Here is a 16,551-nt window from a genome sequence, read left to right on the forward strand (position 1 = left end):
GCATCCTGTTTCCAACAGTGGCCAATCCAGGCCATAAGAACCTGGCAAGTACCCAAAAACTAAGTCTATTCCATGTAACCATTGCTAATGGCAGTGGCTATTCTCTAAGTGAACTTAATAGCAGGTAATGGACTTCTCCTCCAAGAACTTATCCAATCCTTTTTTAAACACAGCTATACTAACTGCACGAACCACATTCTCTGGCAACAAATTCCAGAGTTTAATTGTGCGTTGAGTAAAAAAGAACTTTCTCCGATTAGTTTTAAATGTGCCCCATGCTAACTTCATGGAGTGTCCCCTAGTCCTTCTACTATCCGAAAGAGTAAATAACCGATTCACATCTACCCGTTCTAGACCTCTCATGATTTTAAACACCTCTATCATATCCCCCCTCAATCGTCTCTTCTCCAAGCTGAAAAGTCCTAACCTCTTTAGTCTTTCCTCATATCACACATAACTAGCATTATATCATGAAAAGTGCCTTCCACGTCCTCAAGAATGGTCATAATATGTGTGGAATCCCATACATAAGATTGAGCAGGTACAAACTCCCTCAAAAAACGATCGACAAACGTGGAAAATGGTTAAAGAAGAGATCCATGTACGGAAATAATAGGCTGGTCTGGAGAATTGATTGAAGTCTTATGTTTTTAGAGAGTACATAAAATACAGGACATGTTGGAAAATCAACTCTCAAAAATTTAAATTCCCTGTTAGTAAGACATCCTTTATGGATACCATTCAAAGAGATGGTATCAGTTCTCATTTTCATTTCATCCATAGGATCGGTCATTAAAGGGCAGTAAAAATTAAGGTAGTTGTTGGTAAACTTTTCTCATGTAGTCAATTAAATTTAAAACTACAGCTTCTCCCCTTTTCTGATGCCTTTATGATGATGAAGTGATCCTGTTGTAATTCATGAAGAGTGATCTTCTCCGAGTATGTCGTCATGTTTTGAAAGCCACATTGTCTCCCAGGCACAGTGGCTTTGATCTCCTGCTGAACCAATGCATCAAAAGTAGCTATGGCTGGGTCAACGATCCCTGGTGGGACCCATTGTGAGGCTCCTGTCATTACCAAATTATCTCAAGCTTGTGGTTGATTAGCAAAGAACAATTTAAATCTTAAGGTGCTTTAAAAAATTTTTTGCGCAACTTCACATCCAAATGGTTGTGGGTGCAAAGAAAGTCCTTTATTATAGACATCAGTATGGGCCTGGGATAGGTATTTCTTAGACAAATTGATCATTGTAGATTGTGTAATGGTCGAGGTCTGACTGATGAGTCTCTTGTTGAAAGCCTAATGGGCTGTTGGGCATCAGTCGTATTTGTCCTCTGTGTGCCGCTGGTGGTCGGCCATGTCCAGATCCTTGGCCTCTCGCTAAAATATTAATATAAAAGTCAAGTCATTAACAACTGTTCCAGGATATATTTCCCTTCTTCTCTTGAAGAGGATCTGGCGAAAGTGACATGTTTTTTACGATAATGGAACTTCTCGAAGACCAAGAGTATACATTACCCTGCAAATAATCCGTTTCATCATGAAGGAATTTAGTGGAGATTCAGTCAGATGCTCTAAATACACGGAGTGGAATGTTATGATGGTAAACTTTTACACATCTGCGCGAGCATATATATACATGCGTATGGTAGCTCGTACAAATGGATGCGGCCATTTTATAACAGATGTGCATATATGTGCGCAATTTTGTATGGATGCTAGCTTGTGCGCGCAAATGCCGGCTCTACCGCGTAAGTGGAAGGGATTTTTTAGATACATGTGCTGACACAATTACCAGTTTCCCCAGTCCGCTCCCTGACTACCTAATCCCCCTAATTAACCTTCCTCCCTTTTACCCCGGCCCCTTCAAACCCCACTGACTAGCCCTGATTTTTTTATTATTTCATAACTTACACGCCATGCATAGCAACAGATGAGGAGAGGTAACAGAAAGCTGCTACAATTGAGAAACAAACCAGTCAATCATTCAATATATGGAGTTATTTTATTGAAAAGGAACCTGAAAATGATAAACTGAAAACTGATAACTGATAAAGGGCTTTCATTATTATAAATAGATCCCACTGTGGCTTCTGCAAATCTACAGATTTCTATTTGCTGTTCAAATAATGAAAATTGTTTACAAGCGACATTCTAAAATGCCCTTTTCAAATTTCAAACCTCAGTCCACGAGTCATTCATGATGCAAAGTTTTGAATACTTAATATTTAACATAAGCTTTTGAAATGTATAAAAGAATCTGTATCCTTGTAAAATAACCTACATATATGATTCAAATTATTGTTCACTAAAGTGTATTAATATTTTTATTTAAAAAACCTGAGGAGAAAATAAAATTTAAATTAAAAAAAATACATGAGGGGAAGTAGCTCAGAAACAGGTAAGTTGATATTTTGAGATAATTATCAAGTATACATCAGCTAGTGTAAACAGTCAAATCCTACAATATCAGATTACAGCAGATCTTCATCTGAGATAAGGCTGCACGCTCATTAATTAAACAAAATGGATCTTCCTTCCAATACAAAAGCCTCTGACTACGATTATGGAATTTTATTGAATGACAAAATAATCAGTTGCATATTCAAATCGCATTTACAGCAGGAATCAGGTTTCAGTCACAAAGCAAAGGAAACTCATAAGTGGTGAGAGTAATGAGCTGGGATCCAGGGTTAAAATCTTATTTACCCCACTGTTACTCCTGTCATCTTTGGCAAATGACTATCTCCTGTTGCTTCATGTACCCACTTAAGATTGTAAGCTCTATGAGATAGGGACATATTGTATGTGAGCCACTAATAATACTGTAAGCTGTCTTGAGCAGTATGTAGAAAGGTGAACCAAAAATCCAAACAATTATTAAGTCTTAAAACAATTCCTTTCTAAATAGAAAGGTGACACAGTGAACCAAGTTTTACTTCACTTCAAAATAATAGCAGTCATGACTGAAGTGAAGGGACCTGAACAAAAAAAAAAAAAAGCCACTCCAACTAATGGAAGGAAAACATACCAAAATAAAATTGATCTATCAACAGAATAACTTACATGGACACCTATTACACTGATATACTAATTAGAAATGACACACCAACCGAGGGCTACAACATAATTATGTCTTTTCATGTGTTACAGAAAATAAAGACTAGCATAAAAATATGACAACTCCAGCATCAGTTTGTCCAAAAAAATTCCAAAACGAATAGCTGTTTGTGTGCCAAACCTTTACCGAATTACGATTTCCACAGAAATACTCCTGGTTGTCTTGTGCTGCATTTATCCAAAAGCTGTGCAGATGGTAAACATAAAAGAAGCTGAAGATCTTCCACCTCCTTCACAAATGTCTGAATCAAAAGGAGAACTGCATTTTAAAAGTTTGCTTAAAACTAAATGATACTATTACAAATACCAGGATTGAACTAGTGTTGTTTGTCTAGGCACCTTCGTTTTCAGTTTATATTTTATTTTCCCTGGAAATTTATAAGTGTTTGTTACAACAAACGAGAGGGAGAAATATCAGTAGGGAAAGAAGTGTCATTTTGTTTCCCACCGATTTTAATAACAAACCCCAATAAATTCTCAGGAAAAATAAAATAAAAACTGAAAACAAAAGGTCTCTATTTACATCACAGTCTATAGACAAAGATGTGATTTCTAGTATTGTCCATAATATTCAACACAGGAAGAATGTGCATGGAAATGTACAGGCTTGCAAAAGAAAATATTTCAGATGTCAATGACACAGAAAGAAGGGTCAGCAAACAAGCTGTAGTTTATTTATTTATTTTTATTTATTTAAGGTTTTTTTATACCGGTATTCAAGAACTCGTTCTCATCATGTCGGTTTACAGAAAACAGGGGTGCAAAAATATAACCAAAAACATAAATAAACGTGGAGAAGAGAAGCAGTTACAATTAACAAGGGTTCATGAACTGGGATTATAAGAAATAAAAGAGATAGAGGAGGATAATTATATACAAGTGTACAATGTAAATAAGGAGTCCTCTATATATATATATATATATATATAGTTGACACTTGTGATTATTAAATGAGCATCACCTCTAGCTTCTTTGCTGACCTCTACTTTTAGGTATCCAAGTGGACCAAGACAGCGACTGCACTACATTATTCAATTGTTGAAGTGCTGAGTATTCTAAAGAACACAGAAATCAAGTGCTCAAAATGTCTGACTGTTTAGACAAACAAACTATGTTTCTCTTTTATAGTAGTTCTGAATATCAATATTTTAGCTTGAAATCACAGCTACAGTTTGTATCTATCTTTTGAAGGAATTCCCTTTATATTGTACTGGACCGCAGTACCCCCTTGAAAGTCTAAGACAATTATTATAAAATGGTTCCCTGTGAGTCCATCACTGGCTGGACCGTAAGGATGCTCAAAGAAAGGTAAGCTGTGAATACATTTTTCTATCATGGTGAGTTTTGGAAAGACAATCTGAATAATAATAATAATAATAAAAGCCAGTTTGAATTCCCTACCCCCGCCCGGCAGAGGATGCTAGTCTGTAGGGCTATTATATCTATCCCTGAGGGGATGAAGCAAACTGGGTATTATTCAGATTGTCTTTGCAAAGCTCATCATGATTTAAAAATGCATTCTCTGCGTACCTTGCCTCTGTGCATTACAGACAAAAGATGCCCAACGCCGGACAGATGAGCACAGGGCTTGGATTGTTCCTTGGGGCCGGCTGGGTGGGGATCGGAGGCAGGCCTTTGGCCAACCCTGCTGTATCCTAGGAGGTTTTAATCAATTAAACACAAATGTTATGTATTTGTCTATAATAAGAATTGTTTTGCAGGAGGAGGGCAAAGAACAGGTATTTGAGTTATTCTTACACTACCTCCCTGGGATCAATTATTTACTAATAATTTCATGGTAATAAACATGCTACTGGAGTAATAAACACATGCCCAATCTCAAGGACTAATTTTTTCAAATAATATAAATCATGAAATAGTAAAACAAAAAAAGCAAAAGCAAACAGACAGGGTTTTGAGGTTTTTCTGAAAATTCACCATTTTCTAGGAACAACAGGCATTTATTTCTTGACTAGTAACAGTTATCCCAGCAATTTGCTCAGAACAAGAGAGGCCTAATGCAGCATTTGGACCAAATCCCCTATGTCTAAATCAGGCAAGATGGGTAGGAAAGAAAAGACAAAAGTTTATCTAGCACGTGTGCATTCTAGAGCAGAGTTTCCATGTCTTACCTCCTTCTGATTAGAACCTCGTTTACTGAGCACTGTGGGTTCTCACGCCTTTAATTTTGTCCTATGCATGGAAAAAATAAAGTCTTCTACGGGGCAATTCTGGGAGCAAAACCGTGTTTTGCCTGTGGAAATGGGGTTGTTGAAAACTGCCTTCCATTTGTATGGGTAATTTTATCGGCAGGGAACGGTGGGATCCCTGGGGATGGGCCTGCACACGTGCGTGTACTTCTGAATTTTCCAAAAGAACCTATTTACGTTTATCTGGAGGAAGCATCCAAACAAATAAAAAAGTGCCGATTAGTGTTGGTATTTTTACTTCTCTAAAGTTCACAGGTAAAAAGTCCCTGTAGACTTTGCATTCCTGCAGACAGTTCCAAAACTGCCCTCCTCAAGACTCCATGAAGATATAATATGCGGTTTTATTCTTTGAGCATAGACAATTAGTAAAACCCGTGATATGAACATTCTGAACAGACTGCAAACACTGCCATTCTTTAAAACAACCAGGGGCTGATGTAATAAGGTGCTCTGAAGCTGCTGGCAGGTTTGCACGCATATTTTCCTGCACAAAGCCCCTATACGGGTACATAATAAGGGTTTGCATGTACCAAGCATGCTTACAAACCTGCATTTTTTTCTGCGCGAGTGCATGCTATTGGCATGCAAAGGAGGCGATTATCTATTCACGGCTAATGCAGGGAACGTTGCTAGCAGGGAGATTGGGTTAGTGCGAATGTTTAGCGCCTGGGTCAGGGCAGGAGGTAAGTGAAAGCACCGGTGAGGAAACCGTTTTTTTTTTATGCTTTTGCGGGCCAGCCAAGGGGCGGACAAAATGGGTAGAGAGAATGCAGCTTCTCAATGAGGCAGAATCACCGATCTGCATTTCATGCTCTCGCCGGTGGTTGGAGTCCAGTAATGAAGGGGTTAGATATTGCTCTACCCACCTTCATATCAACTTCTGGGCCACTAATTTATTCATTTTTTTGAAAAAGAAAGGCTTTCACCTTGAGAATCAGTTGTGGGTGTTCACACGCCGATGGGTGGCTGCGCGGGTTTCTGCGTGTTTTACTACATAGGGCCATGAGCGTGTGTTACTGCGTGATTTATGGCGCGTATGTTTGGTGCGCGTGGATTTTATGCACGTAACTAAGTAGCATACACGGCCATTACATCCCATGCTTTTGTTTTTTTGCCGTACGCCCAAAAAAATCCGCTCAGAAAAGCTGTGCAAATTTTAACAGGGGTCTTATTATATCGGCCTCCTAGATTTCACCAGCTGATAAGACAATGAAAAAAAGTTAATTAGTAAACTCACCATTCAATTGTACTGTTGCTTGTAAAGATGTTTATTAAACTTTCAAGGTCTTCATTTCTGAAATTTAATTCATCAAGGAAAGTCGAAATGAACTGAGTATAAACTGGATTCTTCTGCGAATCTTTATACTGTGAAATCCTGGGGGACAATCTAAAATAAAAGAATTAAACGTATTGTAGAAAGCACTACACATGAAATAGTCATGTATGATGGAAAAGTCTGCATCATTTAAACTCTGAAACATGATGGCTTGTGGTCAATAAAACAGTTCACAAAACCAGTAAAATCTACCCATTAATTAGGGTTTCTTATAGGATTCTTACTGAGCTGAAGCCTAGGAACCTTGTTCTACTTTGTTTTGAACCCAGTCCAATGGCATGTCTCCAGTTATAAAACAGGTTTCTCTTATGTGTTTAGGATAAAAATATGACAAAATCTAACAGCTATACCTGTGGTTCTTTCTTCCTAGGACTGTGAGATTAACTTTGGAATGATGAAAGTAGATCTCTGATATCTATTATCATATTAATGGATGATTTCTACACATGCATTTGGAATATAATATAAAGTTTTATCAAACATTTTTTTAAAAATAATTTTCACTGTTATTAACACAAAGGTAACTCCCCCTTTTTTTTTTAAAACTCCACAATCTCCTATATTGTATCATCCTAAATGCTTCAGATATAAGTCACAACTATAGATGTGATCATAAGTTTATATACAATTGGCAGAATTTGTGACGTGTAGCATTTTAAGAAAACATATCTTATTTTTAATGTTTCAAATTAAACTATTATGCATCACAGAATAGCACAATCATAAAACAAATCATAGCAATAAAGGAAATAATAAAATGGTCCTGTTCAAAAGTTTGCGTATCCTTGAATGTTTGGGCTGATAATATACACTCACGTTGACACACACAGGTTAAGATGGCAATGAAGGGTAAGTATCCACACTTGTGCCTTGTTTGATTGTAATTAGTATGTGTGTATAAACAGTCAATGAGTTTCTTAAATCTTGAGAAACCCTTGTGCATTTCATCCAAGGCTGCACTGACTTTGGTGGTTACTGAAGCATGGGGAAAGCAAAACAACTGTCAAAGGATCTGTGAGCAGAAGTAGTTTAACTTTATAAATCAGGAAAAGGATATAAAAAGATATCCAAAGATTTGAAAAATCAGTACTGGATAAACTCTGATCAAGAAGTGGAAAATTATGGGTTCTGATAACATCAAGCCATAGTCAGGTAGACCAAAAAAGATTTCAGACACAACTGCCTGAAAACTTTGTTGGGATTGTAAAGAAAAACCCACAAGCAACTTCTACTGAAATACAGGTTTCTCTGAAACAAAGTGGTGTGATTGTTTCAGCATGAACAATAAGGAGATACTTGAACAAAAATGAGCTGCATGGTAGAGTTGCCAGAAAAAAGCAATTGCTGCAGAGAAGCCACAAAACAGCCCGCTTGCATTACACCAAACAGCACCTAGAGAAGCAATCTAAACTTCTGGAACAAAACAATTTGGAGTGATTAGACCAAAATTGAACTTTTTGGTCACAACCATGAACGCTATGAAGAGAAGCATACCATCCCTACCGTGAAGCATGGAGGCGGATCCCTGCTATTTTGGGGATACGTCAGCTACAGCGGCATAGGGAATTTAGTCAAAATTGATGGCAGAATGAATGCAGCATCTTATCAGAAAACACTGGAGGAGAAATTGCATTAATCAGCCAGGAAACTGTAAATGGGGCGCACGTGGACTTTCCAACATGACAATGATTCAAAACATAAGACCAAGTTGACCCTTCAGTGGTTGCAGCAGAAGAAAGTGAAAGTTCTAGAGTGACCTCAACATTATTGAGCTACTTGGGGGAGAACTCAAACATGTAGTTCATGCTAGACAACCAAAGAATTTACAGGATCTGGAGGCTTTTTGACAAGAGGAATGGGCAGCTTTGCCACATGAAAAAATAAAAGGCCTCATTCACAACTATCACCAAAAGATTGCAAGCAGTCATTGATGCAAAAAGGGGCAATACACAATATTAAGAACTAAAGGGTATGCAAACTTTTGAACAGGACCATTTTATTATTATTTCCTTTATTACAATAGTTGGTTTAATGATTGTGCTGTTCTATGATGTATAAGGCAAATGCTTTAGAATGAAGACCATGATCATTTTAGTAGTCACCCTTTGGAACCACTCCAACAGGTTTATATCCTTTTGAAGATATGGTCTCTAGAACTGTATGCAGTATTCCAAATGAGATCTCACCAAGAGTTTATACAGGGGTAATGTCATCTTTTTTTCTGCTGACTATTCTTCTCTATATACAGCCAAGTATCTTTCTGACTTATGCCATCGCTTATCCACCCTGTTTGGCAACCTTAAGATCATTAGATAGGATCGCCCCAGATCCTGCTCTTCTTTCATGCTCAGAATTTCATCCCTTACACTGTACCTCTCCCATGGGTTTTTGCAGCCTAAATGAACCACCCTAAACCATTCCTTGAGCTTTGTTAGATCATTCTTCATGTTTTCCCACCTTCCTGGCTTTCTATCCTGTTACAGATTTTGGCATAATTGGCAAAAAAAATCAAACCTTTCCCAATAACCCTTTTGCAATATCGCTCACAAAAATGTTGAATACAACTGGTCCAAGGACTGATCACTGTGGCATATCACTAGTAATGTCAATTTCCTTGGAGTGAACCCCATTTATTACCTCTCTGTCACCCTTCCACTCAACCAGTTTCTAACCCAGTCAGTTGCTTTAGGACCCCATACCAAGAACACTCAATTTATTTATAAGTTGCCTATGTGGAACTGTGTCTGGATAGGCGATTTATAAATAAATTGAGCACCACTGGTATGGGCCCTGTATATACAGACTGTATATATTCTGCAATATTGTATACTGCATATATTGCTACTTCACTTTTACGCAGCTCCAGCACTGCTCTCTACATCAGTGGCAGGGGTCGAAGGAAATTAGAACCAAAAAGTTACCAATAAGGGCCCTAACCTCAGTGGTCAGAGTAACAGATAAGTATGAGAAAAATAATTATGAAAGCTTGCTGGGCAGACTGGATGGGTCATTTGGTCTTCTTCTGCCGTTGTTTCTAGGTTTCTATACTATTTAAAAGGTTAAATAACTGTTCCCTATTTACCTGTTCCACCCCACTCAAAACTTTATGGACTTCTATCATATCTCATCAGCTTTCTCTTCTCCAGGCTGAAGAGCTCTAACCTCTTTAGCTTTTCCTCATAGGGAGTCATTCCATCCCTTTTATTTAACTCTATTACATTTTCAGAACAATAGATACAAAGTGCATGGTAGCTGTGAGTCTGAACTCACCATGCTTATATAAAGAACAAAGAATAAAGAATAAGTAACAAGAACAACCCAACATAATACTTCCCTCCCCTTCCATAGGAAATGTTACAGATAATCAACCATCAAATGTTATAGAAAACAATAGTCAGTAATTGTTCAAGATCATACTTCTAAGCTCATGGTGGTAAGGAAGATATACAAGGCATCCAGATATCCAATGTTTGCTTCTATGCTCTAGGAGAACTCGTCTTCCCAGTTAACAATTCCAAAAGTAATAGATTATGAACAGCATTCCTCCAGAACATAAAGGAAGGATCCATCTCCTGTCTCCAGTGATGAAGGATCGCAGTCTTAGCTACTAGAAAAACCTTAGCTTAGTCTTAGCTACTAGAAAAACCTTGGAAATCCACATATTTTGAAATGCCGTATGTCAGTTGTCCCATGATATGAAACAAAAAATTGCAACTTGTACAGAAAAAGGTAATTGTATAAAAAGGAGATTTTCAATATAAATGGGAAATTGTTTTCCAAAACATTTGATTATTAACACAAGACCATAGTGAATGACCCAATGTGTCAGGAACCAATTTACATTTCAAACATATATCAGATTATGTGAGCTCTGCTACATCAGACTGTCTCTGAGAAATATAGAATCTAGATAGAATTTTGCATTGTGTTTTACGCATCTGCATATGTTTAGTAATCTTACATATGTAACCAAAACTTGCAATAAATGATTGAAAGAAAACGGAATATGTAATTCTTGTGTCCACCTGGTCCATAAACCTTCTCTTTAGAAAGTCTTAAAAGAAACTTGCAAAGATTTATGTAAAGACGACAAAATATATCTACTGGGATCTTCCAAATCAAACCAATCTTGAAGGGCCCCCCACTTATCAGCCTGAAGGTCCTCTTGGTTTAAGGAACACACATAGGGCCGGATACTGAAAGTGCATTTAGCGCTCGATAACTGGATAAGTAAGACTTATCCAGCCTATCTAGGGTCCACTGAAAATCTGGGCAGTGCTACTTAGCTAGATAACCTTATGTGGCTAAGTAGAGATATTCAGCCTTAACTAGATAAGTTATGCAGGTAAATTATACCTGCCAATGAGCAGTTTTAACTTAGCTGGATATGACTTATCCAGCTAAGTAGTGGCTTGACCACGGATATTCAGCGGCATAGCCATGCCGCTGAATATCCCTTGTAACTTAGCCCAATAACTCATATTTGAATGTCCATTTTTCAGTTTTGGGCCCATAGTGTCTAATCTGTAAATAGCCGAACTGATCCACACCCTGTTCTCCTACATTTTGATGTAGGGTCTCAAAGGAAACCATTTTCCCTCCATCTTTAAGTAGGTGTGTAATAACAGAGAGACCAATTTGAGACCAATTGGCATATATCTTTCTCTCTATGCCTGGCAAAAAATTACCATTGGCAGTTATAGGTAGGTCTGAAAGTTTAATTTTAGTTTAGAAATTAGCCACCACCAAGTTTTTCTCATTGGAGAAACCAAAACATGTCTTTTCAAAGAGTGGCAATTGAGATATTGCAGCATGTAGAACATAATGTAAATGCAGAGGGAAAACTACAGACAACTCAAACTTCAAGTCACAATAATAAGAGGTATCCATTAGCCAATCTCCCAACTGTCCAAGATTAGCACCATAATTGTAAAGACTGATATCAGGTAATCCTATTCACTCCTGTTTCCAAACACATATCATTTGTGTCAAAGGTATTCTAGGTCTCTTATCCTTCCATAAAAAATGTCTCAGCTCTCTATGAATATTCATATATCTGTTTTTTCAAGAATAATAGGGAGGACACATCATATAGAGCCATTTAGGAAAACAGTCATTTTAAAAATATAACATAAAACAAATACATATAAACACTTCAAAGCACCCCCAATTTCCCATACCCATCCTTTTCATATAAAGCACAACTAAAATGCTTTAAAAGCTTCATTAAATAGGTGAGTTTTTAAGGCTTTCTGAAATTATTTATAGTCTGACAGTGAACGCAGCTCTAAAGGCAACTTTCAGAGTGACAAAAGAAAAGGCCCAATGGTTGGTCTCTTCAGATGTATACCTCTGGCACTAGGAGTTACTAGTAAATGTTGGCCTGCAGACCTTAACGAATGTGATGGAGTATACTCTACCATATTCTTCTTCTATTAAACTGGAATTTCCCCATATAAAGCACAATGTACTAAACACAATATTTTAAACTTTACACGTTGCTCAACAGGGAGCCAGTGAACTTCATTACAACTGGTAATCCTGGGGGAATTCTGTGTTACTGCGGAGTGCAGAATTTGCACAGAATTGCCAAATTCTGCACAGAAAATGGTAGAGAAGACCCCGGCATGCTGCGATAGGAGCATGTACCTTTCATGGTGAAGAGGAAGGTCATGGCGTGCCATTCGCCGTGAAGAGGAAAGCCCTGCCGCACCGTGAACGGAGTGTGCATTGTTTTCAGCGACGAGGAAGGCCGCCACAGGATGTGCTCTGCTCATGGTGAAAAGGAAGGCCCCAGTGAGAGTGCATGTGTAGAGAGGTGAGTGTGAGGGGAGGGGGAGGGGGTGAGAGAGAGCAGTGGGATGAGCAGGAGCGTCTGCGAGAGGGGAGGGGTGTGTGAGAGAGGGGGAGGGGTGTGAGAGAAAGCAGGGAGGGTAAGCAAGGGGATGTGAGAGAGCAGGAAGGATAAGCAGGGGGGTGTGAGAGAGAGCAGGGGGGTACTTGAGTGTGGGTGCCAAAGAGAGGGAGCCTATATGAGGAGATTGTGAAGGAGTGTGTGTGTGTGAGAGATTGGGAGCTCATGTGTATGAAAAAGGGATCGTATGTATGCGAGGGTGCTAGCCTGTGTGAAGGGATTGTGTATGTGTGAGAGAGAGCCCATGTGAAGGGATGTGTGAGAGAGAGAGAGAGAGAGAGACTTAAGTAGCCTGTGTGAGGATGTATGTGAGAGAGAGAAAGGGAGCTTGTGTGGCTGTGTATGCAACAGAGAGGGCCCCTGTATGAGGAGATGGGTGTGTGCGAGAGAGAGGGCCCCTGTATGAGGGGATGGGTGTGTGCGAGAGAGTGAGGGAGCCTGTATGAGGATGTGTGTATGTGTACTAGAGAGAGGGAGCATGTGTGTGAGAGAGGGAGGGACAGAGGGAGCCTGTGTGAGGGGCAGTACTGAGAATGGGGTCAAAATCTGGGAGTGACGATAGAGGTGGAAGGGAGAGATACTGGCAGGTGGAGGAGTTGGGACCTGACAGGGCAAAGTGGCCAGGGGAGTAGGGAGAGCGAGTGGAAGGGACCCTCTTACAGTGAATTTCTAGGGAAATTCTGCTCGAAATATTTAAAATTCTGCATCTTTAAGTAATAATTTTTTCTCTATTAATTTAAAATGTAATTACTTAAAAACTGTCATGTAAATTGTGTAATTTTGACCAATATAAAGTTTGCAGAATTTAAAAGTTTTTGTGCACAGAATTCCCCCAGGAGTAAACTGGGGAAATATGTTCTTGGAGCGGACATCCTGACACCATCCGCGTCGCAGCATTTAACAAAAGCTGTAAGACCCTCAAATAAGACTTTGACAAACCAGGTCATTACAATAGTCTATGACAGACAAGACAAAAGATTGAACCACATTATAAGCAAAAAATACATCAAGAGAAAAAAAAAAAAAAAAAGAAGGAAAAAAACCACACAAGGCATGCAACAGTTATAACATCTTTCTGGGTGTCAAAGGGAGAAACAATTCCCCCATCAGAAGAGCCAAGATTCTGAGGAGACTTACCAATATTTAAAAAGAAATGACAAGTGGGATAGTTTATAACCTAAGTATCTTTATGGCCAGCTTCATTCTAGGAGCGGGGCAAGTAGTGCATATCTTTAAACAGTGCGATACCATTGCATTAACAACTGAAGAATCCACTAAGGGCCTGAGTTATACAATTGTTTCTCCTATTTTGTACTAGTGAGCAAAACCTTTCATAAATCAGGCCCTGTGAGTTATTCATTCTGGAGGCACCATGAAGGATCAGAAGCTTGGACTGTAAACCGTGAGCTGCTGCGGGTGGTGGTCAGCTGGGGAAAAAAAAGCCTGAGGATACTATGAAGGCGAGGCAGATGGCAGGGAAGAAACTGGTGGCCAGCCATGGGGAAAACGAACAAGTAAAGTAACCAGGCAGGACAATAAAAAGATCTGTTCAGGTCACTTCTTCGAAGAATCACTGTACTTTTGCACACTTGTTTTTATACAGCACTACAAGATCCTACTCTTATGCCATATGGCAGATAAGTAGAAGGCAGTGTCAGCATGTCTCTTTACATTGATGAAAGCTCAAAGAATTGAGACACCTCACATCTGTTGTATGTTAAAAGGAAGGGAATTCATGTTATGACAGATACCAATAACATATTACAAGTGCACTACGCAACATCTGGTTGACATACTATATAGGTGCTTTTAAATTTTTATGTGTATATAAAAAGGGATTAAGATTGGAACAAACTTGATTTTCTATGAAAGATATGGCAGCTTGTAGAATGTTTCAAGGGTATACAATCATTTTCTAGGCATAAGACCTACTTCAGGAGTTTCCCAACCATTCTGCCATGGCACACTGGCATGCTTTCAGACCTGATCAGGTGCGCCACGGAAAAGTCAGCACTGCCTGATGCTCAGATGCAGGTCAGCACCTGGGGTCTGCTCTCAGCACGTCACAGAAACAAGACACACCGGCAGTAGCTCTTAAACATGTGGGAGCTTCTTTCTGAGAACATGTGCAATCATGCACACCTCTTCCTTCTAGCTGCAGAGTGTGGCAATTAACAGGCAGCAAGCAGGCCATAGATAGAACCGGCTTTGTGCAGTACACATATTGCGCATAGCACCTCCTCATTTTCCTCATCTTTCAGTCCTTCCAAACTCTTATTTCCCGGCTGAATGAGACAGGGAGAGCATGCATGGAGCACTGGATGTGACTCACTTTCGGGCCGATATAGTAAAAGTCGTGGGAGAGCGGGAGAACGCCCGCTCTCCTGTGCGCGCAGTACAGTAAATAAATTTGTTTAAATTAGGGCCGGCAGTAAAAAGAGGCGCTAAGGACATTAGCGCGTCCCTAGTGCCTGATTTTGGACAGGAGTGGCGGCTGTCAGAGGGTTTGACAGCCGACGCTCAATTTTGCCGGCGTCGGTTCTCGAGCCCGCTGACAGCCACAGGTTCGGAAACCGGATGCCGGCAAAATTGTACTGTATCGGCCTGTTTGTGTGTTGGGAGCAGGGGCAGACCGACCATTTGCACTACAGGGTGGTACCTGAAGCCCACAGCACTCTCCCCTAGCCTTGGATGGGTGATTTGGGGTCCATGAGGGGCCAATGAGTCTATTTGCCAGGGTGGCTCAGATCACTGAAACAGGCCGATACAGTACAGTGCGCTCCGACGGAGCTTACTGTTAGCCAGCGATATTAAGTTGGAGGTCCTGAAAGTTTAAAAAAAGTAAAAAAATAAAAAATAAATTTTTGAAATAGGCCTGCAGCTTGAAAACCAGACGCTCAATTTTGCCAGCGTCCGGTTTTCCGAACCCGTGGCTGTCAGCGGGCTCGAGAACAGACGCCGGCAAAATTGAGCGGCGGCTGTCAAACCCGCTGACAGCCGCCGCTCCTGTCCAAAAAGAGGCGCTAGGGACGCGCTAGTGTCCCTAGCGCCTCTTTTTACCGCCAGGTCTAATTTAAATAAATTTATTTACTGTATCACACACACAGGAGAGTGGCCTGTTCGCCCGCTCTCCCGCAACTTTGACTGTATCGGCCCATTTATGCAGAAGGAGCTGGCCAATGTGACAGGTTCATGGGTTCCGTCTTCTCCTCTCTTGCTTTGTTTTAAAATTTGGAAGCAAGACTGGTGGGGTCTTTGGTGCTTCCTTCACTCTTCTTTTGGCAAAATGAGTCCTCTCCATGTCCACAATGTCTGCCCCTTGCAGGTTGGTGTGTCTCAAACAATTTTGTTAGTGTAGGTGTACCTTACCCGTGAAAAGGCTGGGAAACACTGACCTAAGTCTACTATTGTGTTGTGTCGTTCAGATATTTTCAGACATTAGCACCATTACTTATTTAACAGGTAGGGAAAGCATGCAGAGGCCTGACTCTGGGAATGCATCGGGGGTGGGGGGAGTCACTGTGTGGGAGAGGTTTGTGAGTGGATGTGAGGTATTTAGCGGGAAACGTGTGTGGATTGTATATATACAGTGTGTGTGTGTATGGGTATGATGGAGTAGGTGTATGAGAGAGCAGTGTGTGTATGCATGTGACTTTTGGAAGTGCGAGGAGGGTTTGACTTTGAAGGCTCCTTGTAATGTCACCCTTTGCCAACTGCATCACTTACTTTTCCCTGTCTTTGTCTGCAGCCTCTGCATCTATTCCTGGGGGAATTCTGTGCAAAGATATTTAAAATTCTGCAGACAAAAACAAAATTCTGCATATTTTATATTGGTCAAAATAACAATACACATGACAGTCTAAGTAATTAAAAATGTAATACAGAAAAAAGTTATTATTGAAAGATGCAGAGTTAAATATTTTGAGCAGAATTTTCCTAGAAGTTCACTGTAAGAGTGTCTTTACCACTCT

The 16,551-nt window shown here is 39.8% G+C and overlaps 1 long non-coding RNA gene across 1 annotated transcript in view; it reads right to left on the bottom strand.

Annotated features, from left to right (window-relative positions):
* Positions 1 to 1,897: 1,897 nt before the first annotated feature.
* Positions 1,898 to 16,551, bottom strand: part of LOC115100430 — a 63,200-nt gene continuing 48,546 nt past the window's right edge. Inside the window, exons 3-4 of the long non-coding RNA XR_003859058.1 lie at positions 6,568 to 6,717; positions 1,898 to 3,362 (exon numbers count right to left, since the gene is read on the bottom strand). This is a non-coding gene — a long non-coding RNA (uncharacterized LOC115100430). The remainder of the gene's footprint in view (positions 3,363 to 6,567; positions 6,718 to 16,551) is intronic.

The sequence above is a fragment of the Rhinatrema bivittatum genome, chromosome 10 (assembly GCF_901001135.1).
Source record: "Rhinatrema bivittatum chromosome 10, aRhiBiv1.1, whole genome shotgun sequence".
In the NCBI taxonomy this organism is placed as follows: Eukaryota; Metazoa; Chordata; class Amphibia; order Gymnophiona; family Rhinatrematidae; genus Rhinatrema; species Rhinatrema bivittatum.